General features: G+C 37.6%; 1 long non-coding RNA gene across 2 annotated transcripts; it reads left to right on the top strand.

The window, feature by feature from the left end:
• The first annotated feature begins 4,054 nt into the window (after positions 1-4,054).
• LOC118250489 (uncharacterized) lies at positions 4,055-18,231 on the top strand. 2 transcript variants are annotated; one of them, XR_004779461.1, is made up of 3 exons: positions 4,055-4,208; positions 7,501-7,691; positions 18,060-18,231. It is a non-coding gene; the product is annotated as an uncharacterized LOC118250489 (long non-coding RNA). The 2 variants fall into 2 exon arrangements; XR_007709049.1 differs by lacking the exon at positions 4,055-4,208 and adding an exon at positions 6,250-6,344.
• Positions 18,232-20,073: the final 1,842 nt, after the last annotated feature.

The raw sequence follows: 20,073 nt of genomic DNA, 5'->3' as shown, positions 1-20,073 counted from the left end.
CAAAGAACATACCTGACATATGATGTGACTTCCTCTCCTTCTAACCATTAAATCACATTAAATGACAGTTAGGAATAGAGAAAATACTTTCCAAATATTATTTTTCTGTATAAACACATGCTGCCATTGACATAGGGTTGTTTAACTGGAGAAGGATGTGGTTTGCAATTAACATTCCCTTTTAAGTATGATCCATACTGCAGCAATATCGTTAAACTTTAATGTATGTTATGCATTGTACCATGACTGAAAAGCTTTAAAGGTATTCTTAATGAGATCAGATGATCGTTGCTTTTGTATTGTAGCTTCTACTGATTTCACATGGACTTTGACATTCACAAAGAATACAAAATGGCTAGCTAGCTTGCAAGAAGGTCTCTGAAGTATCCTCAGTAAGGAAGTATTGTATCATGGCAACATTGCTTGGTCCTACTGCATTTTTTTCTTGTGCTTCATTTTTTTCTTCATCCCCTTACCTTTTCTAAGATCAGAAATATTTGAGTTTGAAAGGAGAAGCACAGGTGTTGTCTGTATTAGAACAATAGGCTATAACATTTTGTGAGTTAGAATTAATAATGACAAAGCTTTCTCTGGAACCATTTAATGGACCTAACTTAATTATGAAAAAGATTAGCTTTATGAGAAAACAGTCCATCCACTTTAATAACTAGATTATTAAATTGGGTATTACTATTACTCATTGTGTATTGGTTCTATGTACTGTGCACCCCAGAGTGAGAATGTGACTGTAGTACAGAAAGGTCTTCTGTCAGCAAGTTTGGTATAATTCTTGTGTTATAGCTACCATTTGATTATGCACATATTACTACAGTTTTTGTTATAATCAACTTGTGATTGAGAATATGCAGTCTGAAGCTTTCTTGAAGTGGAAAGTGTTTCATAATCAGTTTGATGGTTAAAGTGTTACCTACAACAAAACAAAACCCCTTTTCTTAGAGTTAGGAACATGATAACAGACTTTGAGTTCTTATCAAATTCTCCTTAGGAGTATGCAACCAGAAACCTAACTGAAATGTTCCAAAGAATGTTTTCATGGGCATCCGTGAATAATCAGTACTAGAAGTGCTGATAGATTCAATTTGTTCTTATTTTAAAGTGACCATATTGATACCTATTATGCATACCCTGGCTGAAAGCCATACAAACAGGGGGAACAAAACATCGCATACCTAAACCAAGAACATCTGGAAAATGAAGCAAGCAGTTCCAGACAAAGTTATGTACTGGCAACATCTTTGCACAGCATCTCTTCAAAGTTTAATTTTCACAGAAAGAATCCTTATTTAAATAAATGCCTTACAGTGACACCTATATAACATGTTACAGAAGTTTGAATTCATCTATGTATACACAGGTATAAATTTAAAAAATAACCCTATACTGCCTAATAAACAATTTACTGAGAATGGGAGTGATGTAGTGGTGATATAGTTTTCAGGAGGCTAAAAATGTCTACTTATTTATTAGTTGCAGAATTAGTAAATTTCAGCACTTTCTGGGCAAGTCGTGGGAAATGTTTTAACTGGTCAGTTTTGTTGACTAGATACTATCATAATGAGTGCCTTATTTTATACTTACCACATAAACTAATTAAATCTGTTGTTGTATTTCTGCATATAAATATAAAAATCCCTGTGGCTTACTTTTATGCACCAAAATGCTATTTTTATGCTGATCTATTATTCAGTACATGATACATCTTCTTAACTCTTCAATGGCTGCAACTGCCCAACACATGTAGTTCACATACCTCCCTTTTCAGTTAGGGGTTATATACAGCTCCCTGTCGGCTTGTCTGAACTCACCCTCCTATTGCCTTTTCCCATAGCCTTGCCTTTGTGGTCAGTCTGTTTTTCTCTGTTGGTTCAATTGCCTCAACTCAGCATACACCTCATCCAGCCCTTGTCACCACATTATTTCCTTCTTTCTGTTTAGACAGTAACTTAAAACAGTAGCTTCCATTTTACCCATAGGAACTGGGTTAGACAGACCAGCACAGGGTATTTCTATGTTGAACAATTGTGGTGTTGATTCTGGAATAAACTGAATTCCCCAGAACAATTAGCCTGAAGGAGGCTTCTGCTATAAAATACTACAATAGGAAAATCACCTGGGAAATCATTCCTGCACTGATAAGAGCCTTAGTCGTATTTTTTTGATATTTCATTTCTTTATAATGTTGTGTGTGTGTGTGTTTCTGTTTGTTTGTTTCAAGAGCTGTTGTCATTACAACAACATCAACAAAATAATAAATGAAATTATTTTTAACATACATTGTGTTTACAAGCTAAAAAAGTGGGCTCTAGGAGTCTCACTTTTCAATGCCCCATTCGCAGTAATTTTCCACACTCACAGATTTTATAACTAACACTCCAAGCACAATTTATTTCAGGGAATTGACCTGGAGAAATGTTCTGCAGGTGGTCATAAGAGTTTTAGGGGGTCTAAGCATTAACGTGTGCTTAGGAGTACCTTAAAAATACAAGCTAGCTTTAGGTGGACCGTAAGCATGCTGAACAACTTTGAAAATGCACGACGCATTCTCCAGACAATTAAATTGGTAGCCTTAAAGTGAATAATAAAAACCAGAATAATCCAGTATTTCAAACTATCAGTTTCTCTAAAAATGCTTTTTGATCTCTCATGCCAGATTCTAACTTCATTTGCACTATTTCCCTAAAGAATTTCACTTGAGTCAGCACGTTTACACTAGATTTACACCAGCAGAAATTAGAAAAGTGTTTGCAAATGGATTGGAAACATCATATATTTTTCGTAGTTTCAGGGTGTAAGTTAGTACGTTCAGCTGTAAGCTTGAAACCTTTTTTTTTTTTTTTTTTCCTTCCGTTGTGCATAAATGAGGTGATCTGCATATTACGTTATTTGGTAAAATGTTAAAGTGATTTGGTTTAATGTTAAAGTTGATCAGAAGGCTGGAGCATCTCTCCTATGAAGAAAGGTTGAGAGAGCTGGGACTGTTCATCTTAAAGAAGAAAAGGCTCCAGGGTGACCTTATTGCAGCTTTTCAGTACTTAAAGGGGGATTGTAAAAAAGATGGAAAGCAACTTTTTGCTCAGTCAGATAATGACAGGACAAGGGGGGATGGTTTTAAACTAAAAGAGGGGAAATTTAGATTAGAGATTAGGAGGAAGTTCTTCACTCAGAGGGTGGTGAGGCACTGGAACAGGTTGCCCAGAGAAGTTGTGGATGCCCCATCCTTGGAGGTGTTCAAGACCAGGTTGGATGGGGCTTTGAGCAACCTGGTCTAGTCATAGGTGTCGCTGCCCTTGGCAGGGGGGTTGGAACTAAATGATCTTTAAGGTCCCTTCCAACCCGAGCCGTTCTATGATTCTATGAAAATGCCCTCAAAGCTAAATGACATTGATATTTTTAAGTATTTTCCATGTGTGGTTTTAATAGGGCTAATGTTAAACAGAGCTACATTTTTAATATAAAAAATTTACACACATTATTTTTTCTATTGGTATCAGTTGGCTACTTTATATTATAGAAGATAGGAACGCTCAAGAAACGCTCAAAGACACTGTTACAGTATAGAGTACATGCACATCACTGCCTGTCACATCACATTCAAATGATTTCTGCAGAAGAAACATGAGGATAGGGAGGGAGAATGGTAGAGGCCACCTTTTCCTGGATATTACTCCTCTCAGTCTTGGTAACTGACTTTCTGGCCTCCCTGTGGTAACCACTGCTGTCTTGAAAGATGCTTATTCACGGGCAATATTGTCTTGGGACCTGTTTTAAAACCAGAAAGAAAAAAAAAAAAAAAAAAAAGTGGTGTTCAGAGACATAGAATACTTTGTGCAACATTTCCTGGAGTAATTAGTCACTCAGCAAAACATGCCAGTAACTCATAACAGCATTTTGTCTTGAACAAATTCAGAATGGAAAATATAGTTATAAGCTGCTTAAGAGACCTGAATTTAATATTCTCAAAATTAAAAATCTGCACCTGCCAATGAAGACATATGAATGCATAGGCAAGATATAACCATAGGCAAACCTCCACAGCTGGCTGCAGATAGCCCCGAGTACCACACTTGTATTCCCCTGGCCAGAAGCAAGCCAGCTGCAGCAGGGAAACCGTGTAGCCTTCTTGCAGAAGGCACATTAAATCAAATGCAGCATTTTGTTAACATGACTGTACAGCTTCTGGACCAGAGGTGGGTTTTTGTTGGTTTTGTTGTTGTTAGGTTTGGGGTTTTTACCCTTGATTTGTTGGGTGTGTAGGCAGATAAACTTGATTCTGCCTGGACATGTCCCTGCAGCATGACTAAAAAGAAGCAGAAGTCCTGTGGGAAAAAGGATGTGATCATTTAACTTAAGCCAGTATTATAATCACATTCATAAAAGGGTGAATTAATGTTGTGCAGGCAGCTTTAATATTGGCATTCTTCTACTTACTTGAAAGGATTACGTCACAACTTCAATAAAGTTCTTTTATATCTTGTATGTGTACATAATCTCTCTCACACACCTATATAGTTCTTTTTATCTCTTTAATTGTCTAATCTTTTAAAAAATCCTATTAAATTCTTGGCTTTGTTATGGATTTGAAGCAATGGTCTGCAGAATGCCATTAATTAAGTGTTATGTAAAAAAAATTTACTTCTATTTGTCAACTTTAAGTGAGATGCCTATCAATATACATGATTGCAATTTGACTTTTGATTTTGGCGAAAACATTAAAAATGAAGACCTACTTTCACAGCTGACTGTTAGTCATTAATTTGTAGAATTGTAACATGCCTATCCCCATTCCTTCCTAAGAATTTTTTTTTCCACTACTTCCAGTAATGATCATTACTTTGTCCAAACTTTGGTGTGTCACTTATTGTTCCAAGGTAATGTCATGGCAGAAATTGAAGTTGTTACTCTGAATGATATCATACTGTCATGATAGGTTATGCATCTATAATATTTGTGTTGTTATTTTTTCTCATTTAATGCATTCAGTTTAATTACTTTTAGAAAGTAATTTAAACAGGTGCACACAATATATATGTTTGTATGCTTAAGACCTTTTTTAAGCAGTGATGTTTTTTAAAGTTCCATTAATGTCTAGTAGTACTTCAGATCACTCCCCTTGTTGTACATCCCTTTGAACTTGCAATATGGAATTTCAAATTCTGTTTTACTTCAAATTCAATTCAAATTCAAGGATTTCAAATCTTGATTGTCCTTTCAGAAGTCCTAATAAGCTTCTCTATGCTATTCAGTTTAACATACTATGGATCAGTTTGAAATCTGTCTGTTCCCATTGTTCAATTCTGTTTCATCTTGTTATTGAATATGTACAGTATCAATATGCAAAGTAAGCAATTCCGAATATTTATTTTTGATAAGAATTGACTGATGCTAGCTCCTACTATATGCATTTGTGAAACTCTTGGAAAAAGGTTCTAATGACGTTGTTCTTTACAAAAGGTACCATACCCTTTGTATAGACAGATGTTTGTTGGAACATCTGTCCAAAAATGTGAAAAATTAACATGGGGGTAGATAACAAGACAGGAATAGAATGAAATCAAAATGCCACTTGACAGGTGTAGGCACACAAAGAAAAGAGTCCTGCAGAACTTTTAAAATAATGGTAAGCAATGTAAAGCTGAGGGTATAACCATAATATTAAAAAGGTGAATAGACAAGGAAGGGGAGTTCAATACCTTAATCAATTCTCCATATTAGCCACTTTTGTGTAGCATTACATATTAAAGATGGGGAAAACAGCTAAGCTGACTGAAACTTTACTTTTTGTTTTTTTTTGATCATTTCTGATTTTTCAACCTCCTATTATAGTCCAACCTTCAGTGTCTTTAGCTTTGTTCTTGCACAGCCCCATTATCAGTGGCAGATCTACAGCAATGGAGAAGGGTGGAAGGAGGAGTTGGGCCTACAAATTTTCATTGGCACCATGAGACACACCCATTTTAATGCATATATTTTAGAATATCTGTTAGTATTGCTCTAAAAATGAATATTTGGATATATGAATTAAATATGGAATATATATCATATAGTCTTCTACACACCAATGTTCTGCATATGGAGTAGTTTTCATAAATTACCTAATTTCTGAAAAAAGTACAGCATAATTTAAAAAAAAAATCATTTTGGGTATTAATATTTTTAACCTATTGCTTCAACACTGACATTAGTTTCTGTATCACTTACTGTAAATATGCAGAGAATGTCAAGGGAACAGTACAGAACCCTGTCCTAGGACAAAACGTAGTTGTGGTTTACCCACCAAACAGTGAAGAACAGTAGTGAAGAAAAGGCACTGCACACTAATCTAGGTAAATATGTCTTTTGTGCTCTAATGATTGTCAAGCTGGACCCTCCTGACCTGTCAAAATGAGTTAGTTTCAGCAAGAAAATATACTACTTGAGAGGTGAGGTCATAGACAATTCAGATGGAGAATAAGTAACAAGTGAACCTAAACAGCCATCAGATCCCAGCAAGCTGTCAGGGTAAAGGTTATCAGTCAAAGCACGAAAGTACACCATTGGCTTAGAATGAAACTTTAACAAATGACTTTTCCATTCTAAATGTTTTCTTAATTGTGCGGCAGTAATTACTCAGGGGGATGTTAAGACTGGAAAATATGACAACAGCAATTGAAAAGTATATGGAAGAATGAGAGAAGGGCATAAAAAACTTTTTCAAAGAGACATTCTTTCCTTCCTTACCAGTAAAGTAGAGCAAGGATTCATATTTAACTCCTTAAATGAATACACCAAATTTGGCAAGAGAAATAGCTATGAGCATTAACTCATTTCTAAGTCTGAAAGGAGGTAGAGATATTCATTTCAGTGTTAACAGAGTTCTTTCTATGGATTTTTAGCCACATGTGTTTTAGATTATGTGAGGAATTTAAGTGATTTCAATAATAAACTCTCCATTGGCTCAGTGGAGAGCTAAGGTTTAGATCCAGCTCAGCTCAAGTCAGGCAATGGAATTACCTGTAAGTAATCATGCACCTGAGAGTGCAGTCAGTGTGTGTGTTCAGGAATCAATCAAGAATGAGTGATCCTGCAAGGTATATCTTCCACTACAACATTGCCTTAGCCTCTCTCTCTCTCTCTCCCCCTCCCCCCCCCCCCCCTCACTGTCTGTCTCTGTCTCTGTCTCTGTCTCTCCCTCTCTCCCTCTCTCCCTCTCTCTCTCTCTCTCTCTCTCTCTCTCTCTGTCTCTGTCTCTGTCTCTCTTTCTTTGTTTCTCTTATTCTAAGGACTGTAGGAGGCAACCTGGACTCCTACCTTAGGCATCTGAATTAGGAGGAGAAAGTATTTACTTAGGCCTCCAGTTTTGGTGCCTGAATTGGACTGGTGAGATGAAGTAGCATAAATCAGTACATATGAGTATTCTGCACTTTCTCTAAGTTACGTAGGATTTGTCCTTTTAAATGCTAAATACTTAGGCAAAAGATTAATGGTATACCCACATTGCAGGGGAGGAACTCGTTCAAAAAAATTGAGGGGCTGATCAGAGACTGAGGAGAATTTCTCCCCTCTTCTTCTGAGGATTCCAAAGATTTTCTTGCCCTTGTCAATCAAATCCATAGATCAGAAGGAGAAGTCTGAAGCACAAACCTGTGACTTTCCCACCTTGTTCGTGAAGCAAAACATCAAACTTCAAACTGGTGAGGGCACGACAGAAATTCTGCAATATCAACTTTCTTACAGTGCTGGCAACTTTATATTTTCTGTTTGCAATGGAGTATTTTAATCATAATGCAAGGACTATGGCCGTAATTCTTCCTATTATAATCTACTGTTAAACAAAAGATACTGTTGTTGCTGATGTGAGTGAAAATCAGTTACTATGAAAAGCTATTACTTAATCATCAATAATGTAAAAGTAATTCTATCTTCAATATTTATATGAACATAATTGAAGTAAATTACTGATCATGCTTAATTGAAAGTTGCTTGATTTATAATGCTGATTTATATTTATATGCATATAAAAGGAACTAAACTTCCACCTATAATTGTTTTTATTTGTCAGTAAAGGATTACTCTGCATTAATTTTATATCCAAGAAATAATCAAGAGAACTGGGCTTCATTCTGGGGGATGTTTCCAGTAGCATAAAAGTTTATGAGAACAATAATTTTCAAGTAGGCCCCCTATCAGGATAAGATTATATTTTATTTTCTCTTGAAAACAATCTATTTGTGCAGACCATCTTTTTATAGAGGCACATGATACGTCCAGTTCCTCTAGCTGTAGGCCACTGTCTTGAAGGGAAAAAAAAAAAAAAAAAAGTGAGTAATGTAACTCCAGTAGGAATAGAGCCCTGCTGAGAAAACATACCTTCCCAACTAGTTGTAAGACTTGAGAAGTATAGTCTGACCACATTTGGATGTCCAAACTGCAACCGTAGTTTTATTTTTCCTGAAGAGAGGGACACAAAAAATACAAGGAAAGTGGCCTTGCCTTTAATTCAGGATTTTTTTATTATTATTTTTATTTTTTTTCCTATTAAGCAATGAGTAATATACCAGCCAGATATACCAGCAGGATTAAGTTAATGTTTCATTTCAGACTAAAAGCAGTTAAGAATCCCATATCTACATGGCGTTGCTAGGGCTCATTTGTATATCCTGGGAACTGGGCTGTATTAGCTGGCACTTCAGACTGCTTCATGTTAGAGTTGTGTGAACTGCAATTCTTGTTTCCTCATTGATGGTATGGAAGCTACTGCTCTCTGTTTGCAATGTTAATACCTGCTGTAATCACATTAATAACAGTTCTGCTGTGCCTGACTTTGGCTGGAACAAACCATGTTTCATCTTCCCAAAAAAATAAGATGTTTATTTACAGATTCCTTGGTTACTGGAGTGTGTAACATCAAGTTCCTGTTTAAGATTTCTGAAAGAAAGACAGCCTTAAAATGTAATTCCAGTAAAAACCTTCAATCTCCTTTTGTTACAGTGATTAATTTTTTTGAGCAATCATTGTGGGTATTTATTTATTTATTTATTTATTATTTATTTATTGTATGTGGAAGAGCAAATTCTGCCTCTTCTTTAGGTGAAAGAAGAGATTTACTGCAGTTTTATCAATAGGCAGATTTTCTATCCATATTCATCTCAGTATGAACTGCTGAGAGCAAACTGAAATTTCTGGACTACAGTATCTGAAATGTTAAAAAGTGTTTTATTTGTTGTTCCTGGAACACAACCTATCTACTCTCAATGCCTGTAGAATCAATTTCCTTTTAAAGAATATACAATCACTGAGTCCAAAAGTCCAGATACCCTTCCAGCTACACAGGACTTTGAATACAAGGAAGTCCTAAATCCCAAGGAGAATATGCTAAATGATCATTGCATAACATCATTGTGTGTTAACCCCGAAGTATAAAATTAGAGGTAGAGCTAGGTCTGCAAAAGGACCTGGGTCGTCTTCTGCTTTTAAGCACAGAATATTCATCCACAAAAGCCCAATTTGTTGCTGGTTGAACCATGGAAGCAGTCACATTCTGCAGGCACATGTTTCTACTAGTGCTTTTCTGGAGTGCTTATGTTCTCAAAAGAGCCTTGAATATCACAGTACAGACTGTTTCTAAGTCTTAATAACTGGTTATCTAATGGATTTACATCATCCAAGTTAGGCACCTGCTTTCCTTGCATAGTGTGTGAGTCAAGTTGCAGAGCAGAGGATGTCTAAACTACTCCCATACAAAATCCCATACATGGGATTTAGGGGCCTCATGTAAGTAAGATTTAGTGGTTAAATAGAATTTATCAATTTATCAATACAGATACACGGAATTCAAATATCATTTCAGACTTTTGCACAAAGCATTGCCTACAGCAGGGGCTAGAAACTAGGTATTGCTTTTTCCCAGCAAGTGTCCTAACACAGGTGTTTGCTTTCATTCTTGTATCTGATGAAAACATTATTTCATTCAAACTAGTATACCATCTAGAGAAGGAATGCACTCCATGACACTACATAGCCTGTTGTTTGGACTGTCCTCTAAGGTAAAAATATGTTCATATCACTGCAAGAAACGATTGAACTGGTTCGCCCCCCAGGGAAGGTATGTTGATTAGTTAGCAGTCAACTAAAAGGAGTATTTTTTTGTTTGCCTGTTTGTTTGTTTTGTTTTGTTTTGTTTTGTTTTGTTTTCTGCATTTTAAGCCATTTCTTGACAGAAAAGATAGGAGAGAAATTAGGAGCTAGAATCCTGATTAGGGATTATATTCCTTTAGCCAGTCAAACAAACAGAGAAAAATGAAGTTTTCTTGCTATTCTTCATGTTTGCTGTTGGACAGATAAGGTGATACCCTACCTGGCCTGTTGCGTTCTTACATATAAGCATCTTCTCTTTGTTCTAGGGGCAATCCAGGGCCACACTCAGTAGTGTGGGAGCTAGTGGGGTGCAGATGCTGTGGGTGATCCAGAGGTGCTTCAGTGCTCTCCCTGGGGACACCATTGATCTTTGACAGCTTCCTTCACCTTAAATCAAGTTCGCTGGCCTCAGAAAAAAATGCCATGGCTGAGTGAGGGTGTGCAACTGTCCCTTGAAATTAACAACACTCAACAGTAAGCCTTCTTCCCCCCACCCCCACTCCCCTGCCCCCCTTCATTCTCTGCCAGATAAAATATTTCTGTACAGCATGCTTTTCCTGAGTTCACAAATTTCTTATACTCTCTCCACTTTCTGATGGGCAAAGGCAGCAGGGACCTTTCCATGGAGCTCTCTAACCCTGGCATAGCCTTCTGAACTGTGTCATGACTGGGATATGCCTGAGGCTTTCTCTTTTGCCTTGTGAATAGTACCAGTCTTTGTTGCCCTATTGGCTTGTGCTTGAATGAATCTTTTGGGTGAATGACGTATTCTGTGACATTATCATTGTTGCCTCCACAGAGAAGGATATTAAAATGACCTAGCCTTATTATCCATGTGATAGTTACTGATAAAACCCCTGTATTTACTAAATCCTATCAGACTATGATACATGACAGCCCACATTTATTACAGGATATCTGTTGGATTTTAGAAAATGCTTTCCCTTTCAAACAGCAGAGATTTACAGGGAATACACAAATTTGTCTTTGCAGTTCTAACAGCCAAAACTGGATAGAACAAAAAGCAAAGGGTAATTAACACAGGAATGGAGTATTGTTGGAAAGACAAAGTCTAGCTAGAAAGAAGCATAAATTGTCTTTTGCACATCTTAATGTTTAAAATCACATTACTTGTGTATTATAAATTATCACACACACTAAAATGCTACTTTCCTCCAATAACTAGTAGTTTGTGTCATAAGGAATATACAGTAGACTGTTTAACTGGCATGGTATTGATGCATCTGGCATTTCTTACTCAATCTTAATAGCCAGTAAAGGTATTATTTTAATGTAATAATTTACATAATTTAATGGAATAATGTAATAATTTTAGGAAGAATAATTTTAGGAATAGCAAGTTGCATAACTTCCTATTTTTATAAAAGGGAAAACTGAAGAAATCACAAATATTGTCTTATTGATAATGGGATGGTTCAGCAGGAGATTTGTAATCAGTACATCTTACATAAAAATTTTGCCATTTGGGCAAAGCAGTACTACAATGTACTTATGATTACTTACGATCTCTCATATCATAGAATCATAGAATCAGTCAGGTAGGAAAAGACCTCTAAGGTCATCTAGTCCAACCATTAACCTAGGACTAAGTCCACCACTAAACCATGCTACTAAGTTCTACATCTGCATGTTTCTTGAAGACCTCCAGGGATTGTGTCAACCACTTCCCTGGGCAACCTGTTCCAATGCTGCACAACTCTTTCAGTGAAGAAATTTCTCCTAAAATACAACCTAAACCTCCAATGGAGCAACTTGAGGCCATTACCCCTTGAGTTAGCACAGGATGCTTAGGAGAAGAGACCAAACTCCACCTCGCTACAACCTCCTTTAAGGTAATTGTAAAATACAATAAGGTCTCCCCTGAACATTCTTTTCTCTAGGCTAAACAACCCCAGCTCCCTGGGCTGCTCCTCATAAGACTTGTTTCTAGATCCTTCACCAGCTTCATTGCATTTCTTTGGACATGCTCCAGCACCTTGATGTCCTTCATACAGCACTATATTTAATGAAGAGATAGTTGTTTAGACAAATCTGTGTCTAGTAGAATACATTCATATAAACCCCTTCTATGACAGGGTTACAGCATTGGTGGATAAGGGAAGAGCAACTGATGTCGTCTACTTGGACTTGTGCAAAGCATTTGACACTGTCCTGCACTCCCGCACCACACCTTTATCTCCTGGATCAGTGGATAAGGAATTGGCTGCATTGTCTCACTCAAAGAGCTGCAGTCAATAGCTCAATGTCAAATAGCTCAATGTCAAGTGCTCAGTGAGGAGCAGCGTTCATCAGGGGTTAGTACTGGGACTGGCGCTGTTTAATGTCTTTGTTGGTGATGTTGACAATGAGATTGAGCGCACCCTCAGCAAGTTTGTCAACGACACCAAGCTGTGTTGTGGTCAACACGTTGGAGGGAAGGGATGCCATCCAAAGGGACCTGGACAGGCGTGAGAAATGGGCTTGAGTCAACCTCATAATGATAAACAAGGCCTAGTGCAAGGTCTTGCACCTGGAGCAGGGCAATCCCAAGCACAAATACAGGCTGGGCAGAGAAAGGTTTGAGAGCAGCCCTGAGGAGAAGGACCTGGGGGTGTTTGTTGATGAGAAACTCAACATGAGCTGGCAATGTGAGTTTGCAGCCCAGAAAGCCAACTGTATCCTGGGCTGCATCAAAAGCAGTGTGGCCAGCAGGGCGAGGGAGGTGATTCTTTCCCTCTACTCTGCTCTCATAAGACCCAACCTGGAGTACTGTGTTCAGCTCTGGGGCCCCTGGCACAAGAGGGATATGGATGTATTAGAATGAGTCCAGGTGAGGGACATGAGGATGATCAAAGGGCTGGAGCACCTCTCTTATGAAGACAGTCTGGTTGAGTTAGGGTTTTTCAGCCTACAGAAGATAAGGCTCCAGGGAGACCTTAGCAGTCTTTCAGTGCTTACATGGGGCCTACAGGAAAGATGGGCAGGGATTCTTTATCAGGAAGTGTAATGATAAGACAAGCAGTAATGACTTAAAACTAAAAGATATTTAGATCCCATTTAGGTTAGATATGAGGAAGAAATTCTCTGCTATGCAGGTGGTGAGGCACTGGAACAGGTTGCCCAGAGCAACCCATCCCTGCAAAGGTTCAAGGCCAGACTGGATGGGGCTTTGGGCAACCTGGTCTAGTGGATGTTGTCCCTAGGATCCCTTCCTACCCAAACCATTCCATGATTCTATGATTCTATGATACAGAAAGCAAAGTGCCCCTGACAGACATGACCTTTCTCATAGATGTCAAAAGGAAAGTGTAGAGTTTTCAGTATGAATAGGATATGTGTGTTCTAGTTCTTTTACCTGCCTTTGAGAAATGCCAGACTATGTGGCTTCCTTTTAAGAGGGAGAAGATAAGAACATTCTGAGGGAAATTATTTCTCATAATGAACTGAATGTCTGGGTCCATATCATAATTTTAGTCATTACCAACAATCAATTTATCTATAAAATTCATGTTGTAACTCTAGATTAACTGCAGAATTATGTAACCAGAGTACTATAATGTAATGGCACACACATATATTATGAAGTTTAAAACAAATAATTCATGATAAAGCTTTCCTAAGATATTTTTCTTACTACATTCAGGCAAAAATGAACCGATCTGCTAGTGAATATTTAGGTATGTAAATAATGTTATGCAAGGAGATATTACCGAAACAGTGTGACTCCTAGGAATGGCCATCCACTTAAATACTAATGCTTATTTTAAGGTTAAAAAAAAAAAAGGGTCAACATTATGCCCCGTGACATAAGCAGAAGCATAGAGCTGTGAGTTCAGTTAGAAGCTGATATGTAGGCCTGATATTTCTTTATAACCTCTTTGTTTTTATTTACAATGGCAACTTATTTACCTACCAGTAAAGCCCAGCTGAGTTATCTGAACAATCTTCTAATCATTTAAAATAATTATTTAATAACAGTGTAAATTTATCCAGGATGTCAATTTCCAAACTAACTAACCCAATAATCAGACGGTAGCATAATACGACACTTAAGTTATAGACTTCATCTGCTATCTCCAGAAAAATAAAGGATTTGTGAAAATTATAGCAAAAAAAGTGACTTATCTGAAAACTGAGAGAAACCTAAATGGCTCAATCTGTTTAGCTTTTAAATGCTATTAAACAGTGATTTGTTTTTAGAATTTAAATGTCCTAGCTGTGAGAAAAAATAGAATGGAAAAGATTTTTTATCCTAACAGATAGATAACAAACACTCATGAAAAGAAGTTAAATAGAAGTGAATTTATTATGGAAGCTGACTTTGGTTTTAATAGTGATTAGACATTTTCTGTCATTTCCCATCTTAGACTCAAGAGTGGATTACTTTTGGGGCATTTCAGATGCAGTGGTAGCTTCAGTTTTAATTCATACAAATTTATACATGGGTTCTCTATGCAGACATTGCTAATGATGTTACGAGGTTGATATTTTGCTTGTGGATCTCACTGATATTTTCTGACAGCAGGACTGACTCTGTAAGGTAAGGCTCTGCTGAAGATTATGGAACAGGTTAAGTTTTAATTAGCACTGACTCTTATTTGTTGACTTTGATTCTTTCCCTCTTCAGTGCATCCCTTTCCCCATCCATTCCTTACAACATGTTTTGTCTCAGTCTCTGTTCTTCAGCTATTTCACTTCTGTCAGTCATCTTGCTGAGCTGACCTTCACCTCACTATCCAGCATATCTGCTCCACTTTTCTACTTCTATCCTCCTCATCTCAGCTTTCTAAAGCAGCTTGTCCAGTGACCCTCCCACATCCCAGCTCTTTGATGAGCTTGTCTCTCCACTCTTTACCCTACGTGTTTTCCAAGAAGTGGTTTCTAATTTTATGTTAATAAGCAACCAAGTGTATCTATTTCTCTCTCTCCTACTTGTTCAGCCAGAACCATTGACTTTCATTTCCTCTACTGCGTTCCAGGCCCAGATGCAGTTCTCAATCTCAACACTCTTTGTATTTTATTTCTTCTTCTGTCTGTGAAAAAAAAGATTTTTCAGTCCTCATAGGGTAGTTTCTGTCTATTTGCCATGGCATCAGTGGCTTAAGCTTCCTGCTGTCAGCTCCTGTGCTTGTCTCCATCCTCTGCACCTCTCAGCCATGGGTCGTGTACATTTGGTCATTCTGGAGAGATGGCGCAAATGCAGACTTGTCACATGCAAGCCCCAAGGTGGTGAAATATGATAAACTGCTCTTTGATGATGTAACATGAACTTTCTGACCAGCATTAGCAACATCAGAGGAATGGGAATGTGCCTTATAAGTATGGAGATCTTATCTTTTAAAATTAAGGTCTCTACCGAGATTATGCAAACTTAAGGTCTTTTAGCTCAATAAAATTTGGGAGACCAAGGAAAAGAACCATACCTTTAGAAAGTTTTTGAAGGTGGGGAATGAAGTCACAGCTGCCTCTCCATTTTTCTAATGAGTGCAAATTACAGGTGAGGCTTTCAGGCAACATGAAATTATGCCAAATGCTAAAAGCTCCTAATGGGCCACTTGGATAGAGTCTGAATATAACGTAGTTCAGTCACGTTCACTTTCATAGTCAGGCCATATGAAAATGGGCACAAGGTTTTGAGAGGTCTTTTCCTGCTGGGCGTATTATCAGTTTTGAGGAAATCCCTCTCTGTTTAACTCTTTTACAGAATGCCAATAGGTAACAGACTGTCCCAATATTGCAAGATCATTTTCAGCTAAATATTAGCACAATTATTTTTGCCCTTTTGTTTTAAGACTTTTTTTTTTTTATTTATTCATCCCTGTGTACAAGCTATTTCCTTCTTCAACTTGGCACCACACCAAAACCACTTTCTTCTTGGTTGATTCTTCTAAACGTCTTAATGGCTGTGTCAGCTTCCTGTAATTGTTCCACCAGTATAGGATTTCCTTTATCCCCTCCTACTAGCTCAGGCAATGTTCTTCTGGTTTATGCTTTAAAATGCTTGGACATTAGACACAGACAAAAAGAAGAGTTCAGTACATATTGAATGCAAATAGTCTGAAAAACAAACAGGAAAAGCAGAGACCTGAGCTGTTCTTGTACTTACCAGGCTTGCTCAGGATCTGTGAGCAATCTGTTGCCTTTAAACAGTTGTTTTATAATGACGTCTCAGGAAAAGGAAAAGGAAGCATGAGGACATTGATGAGTAACTACACATAAGATAGCGATGTAAAGAATAACAAAACTAATTAGACTATAGCTACTTTCATTATTATCACTTAGGCAGCTTTTTTCAAACATGAATTGACTTACAACCTTCAAAACAACTCTCACAGTGAGAAACAAAATCTTCATTATATAGTGGAGGAAATATAAGAACTAAGTCACTCATAACATGAATGTCTGTCATCTTAGTTCCAATCATGTCAACAACTTTGACACAAAAACTAAAGGTGCTTGGTTAAAGCACTACAAATTGTATACAGCAAAGTAGAAATTCTTCAGATCCCAGCCTATATTCTGATCTCTGTGTCCACCTTTCTTGAGGATTTCACAGCAGATTTACATTTTGTTTTGTGAAAGAAACTGGTCCTCAGGAGGGATATAGATCGTACAAAAACATTGCAACACCCTGGAAAAGTGATGAATGCAGAAAATTAGAATATCTAAGTGAAGAACATCTAAGTGAATTACATTTCCCCAGTATACAGGCTTTCAAAACAGTTACACAAATGATTAGTTCAACAGGAAAGAGCTAGCAACTCACACAGTGGCCTTCATGTGCTAGGTGGGGAGCCATATTTTACAGACCGATCCCGTCTCTTTGCCCAGGAATACTACTTGCTGACTGGTCTCCTTTGCTGATGATGACTTGTGTTGTTCATAGAGGGAGGGGGGAAAAAAATAAGAAACTACCTTCCAGCACATTCACATATCCCAGCAATTCACTAGGACACAGTACTCATATAAATGTCACTCTGTTGTGTGTACAGGTGCTTAAGAGAAACACTTCCAATTCTAAAACCTCTACTAAAATGACCTCTGGATCTGAAAACTCCCAAAGCATAAAGTGCTTAAACTTTCCTCAGTAAATTCCCTGCACATTGAGAGTATTTTTTGACAATTGGTTTGTTGACAATGATAGACAGTAGGTATCTGAGCTTTTCTGAGCCCCACGAATTACATTTTTTTCAATGTACCCACCTATCTGGCCAAATAATGTGCATTTTCTCTAAAAAGGACTCTCTGGGCAGGCCTCACACAAGCACTGGAAAGAACAGTGAGGTTGCATGCTCCCTGCCTCCTCATCCAGTAACCAGGTGATTAGAAAGCTCCCCTTGTGGGAGGCTTGAACTCACCTCCTTCCTCTGCCTGAGGGAATGTAAATGTACAAGTTCAACCAGTAAGACTAGAGTTCCAGCCACCTGGCCAGGATGTCCTAGAAAGCAGGACAAGGGCTTCTGCAATGTCCTTCAGTAAAGTTTTTCTGTCTCACAGTGAATAAATGGAATAAGAGAGAGCAAGTAGAGGGAAAGGTGCAACTGACAATGGCCTCTATGGATCTTAACTGGTTTGTCTAAGTACTTTATTCCTATGTCTTGTTTTGTTTTGTTTTTCTACCAGTGCTTTTCTTCTATGAATATAAGCACATCTTCACACACACAAGTTGTAATGTCAGGTGAGTCAGGTCTCACTTGCATGCATGGAAACAAAAGAATGAATATCAGTTGTGTGAATTTGTCTAACTACAGAGTATAGCAAAAAGTGAAGTAATTAAAAAGACAAACTAGTTGTTTTCACGTTTAAAAGCACAAGATAAGTTAATGCATGAAGTTGTTGAATGATAACTCCTGAGTTTACTTTACAGAGAAAAAAAATGATACAACATGAGCCTTACATTATATGTTTTATTCTTATGATTTTAGCTCTGAATGGAAGACAGAAAGAGCTGATGGATCATGATCTGATGATCTTCTGTTGACCACACAGATATAATTTTTAAAGGAGAAGGAAACAGCCTACTTAAGAACCTAAATGGTGAAACAAACTCATAAACAGAGAATTTTACCTGAAAATGTATAAGTGAAATCTGCCTGGAGGATGAGAAATTCAGGTGTGAAATGGGTGCGGCTACAGTTGCAAATTTAATAAGATATGAATTTGTTTTTTCCGTCAGTGTGTAGTATTGACATGCCTGTGGCTGCAGGCATATAAGAGACTGAATGTAATTGAGGTACTGGCAACAGACAGAAAATTGTACTATATTAAATATTTCTTTGTAATTAATACACCTGATTATACTTTTTTTTTTTTTTTTTAAAAAAAAGACAGTACTGGTGAAGCACAGGGAGAGAGAAAACGTCTTTCTTTTTTTTTTTTTTTTCCGTTACAAATATTTCCCATACCGTCAGCAAACTCAGCACCTTCAGTAGTGTAACATGGAATGTGACACACTCTGTCAGACACAGATTGTCTTCTCCTGGATAGGGGAAGAATTCTGTTTTCCATGCAGTGTTTAGTTTTTGATGGTTTGGTCTGTTGTTTCCTTGGTCTGTTTTTTAAAAATACGCAATGGTCTGAAATTCACTTGTAAGTATGACCCACTATCATGATTTACGCTCAACAGGTCAGCTGAAGTTGTAGATGGTATCTAATACTGTTCATCAGTAAGGCTTTTAGCTGTACTAGCACAAACTTGCTGAGTGCCTTGCATAGAAGGACTTGAGACTAGGTCTACAAAAGGATGGAGGTATCTAAACCTGAAATCTGAAATTCCTACTCCACTGTCAGCTAATACAGGAGACAGAAATATACTGTCACGCTGAGAAGTGACAACTGTGTTAAAAAGGGCAGATTTCATCCTACATAATTGGCTTTCTGTTGACTGGGTGTTTCTTGTTGTATTTCTGGGAATTTTTATCAAAAATTCATCTGAATGAAAATCTCAGTTCCTGAATTGCCTAGGTAAAAATGAACTATATATCCAGCCTCAGTTGTTTGTTATTCAGTGGTTGAGCCTTTCCCTTGATCTCTGGTCTTCCAGTTTGTATTTTTACCTTATTGTTGGTCAAGGGTAGGAACACACACTTTTTGTGTAACTGCTTTTATTAACATGTAAAAGATCTGCCCCTCTATCACTCAAACGTATTCAGGGATTCTACAAAGAATAGAATAATGAAGCATTGGTCAGAAATCCCCTAAAGTCCTGTGGACAGAACCTTTGGTAGTGGGTCAGAAAAGAGGCGTTCAAATCTCTATTCACACATGTGACTACAGAGGGAAATCTCATTTGCAACACTGTGCTGAGGGGAGGCAAAGACCTGGCAGGCTTTGGCAGGGTATCTCAGGAGTCACAGCTGTGATTTTTAAAAAACAGAAATTTGCCTCTCTCCCCATGCCTTGGTGAGGATGAGTACAAGAGTCTCTCTTGCACTTTTCCCACTAGCTCATTTTGACAATGCTTTGCTCAGTACACTTGGTTATCTTGATCCCCCTTGACAGACATATAGCACTGAAAGAACTGGGAGTGTATGACCTGCAGATGCTGGTTCTATACAGAAGAAATTCAGCAAGGTAGGTATTCCAATGAGGAGCTGGGCACCCTTTTTAAGAAAGCCTAAACATTGAACTTCAACTTTACTTAATAGTTCCAGGGAGGCTAGCACAGAGAGCAATACGTCTTGTTTCTGTACCTTGTGTTTATATTGCTGCTGTATACACAGCCTTTATATAGTATTCACTACTGGCAATGGTCAGATCTAGGGTTTTTATGCACAGTAACTGTAATTGAAAATGTTTTTTTATCAACTCTGTTATCAGGTAACTTCTGCACCAGTAAATTCAAGTAAGCATACTGAAGAGAACCACTGTGTACGGTGTTGCCTTGGACACTCACATCCCATGAGTAAGCAAAATTAAACAGTCCTCCAAAAAGTCCTT

This window comes from Cygnus atratus, chromosome 1 (assembly GCF_013377495.2).
Source record: "Cygnus atratus isolate AKBS03 ecotype Queensland, Australia chromosome 1, CAtr_DNAZoo_HiC_assembly, whole genome shotgun sequence".
Lineage (NCBI taxonomy): Eukaryota > Metazoa > Chordata > Aves > Anseriformes > Anatidae > Cygnus > Cygnus atratus.
Note: the sequence above shows the minus strand (reverse complement) of the source record. Positions and strands in the feature narration are given on the sequence as shown.